This window comes from Hemibagrus wyckioides, linkage group LG21 (genome assembly GCF_019097595.1).
Source record: "Hemibagrus wyckioides isolate EC202008001 linkage group LG21, SWU_Hwy_1.0, whole genome shotgun sequence".
In the NCBI taxonomy this organism is placed as follows: Eukaryota; Metazoa; Chordata; class Actinopteri; order Siluriformes; family Bagridae; genus Hemibagrus; species Hemibagrus wyckioides.
In genome coordinates this window covers 11,942,415-11,942,753 of record NC_080730.1, presented here as the reverse complement: position 1 = coordinate 11,942,753, position 339 = coordinate 11,942,415, and positions in this window count along the sequence as shown.

Below are 339 nucleotides of genomic sequence, written 5' to 3'. Positions count from 1 at the left end.
CCTCCGCTGCCCCAGCAGCTGCAAAAGCAGTATGAGCGCAGACTCGAGTCGCGGGTCCTCCTGCTCTTCCCGAAAGCTGAAAACCGCCGCAGTGGAGCAGACAGGAAGGGTGGAGTCACTGCACACGCTCAGATTAGAATTTAATGGCAATGCACATGCAGACAGTTCACTGCAGACGCCAAGTTCTAGGAGTCTACAGATCCACATTTTTCTGTAAATTGTTTATCTGAAGGTGATTTAGACATAATAATAATTATTATTATTGTTGTTGTTGCTGTTGTTAAAAGAGAAGAAAAAGAAAGAAACCTTCTATTGCCACATATAAATGACAGTACAGTG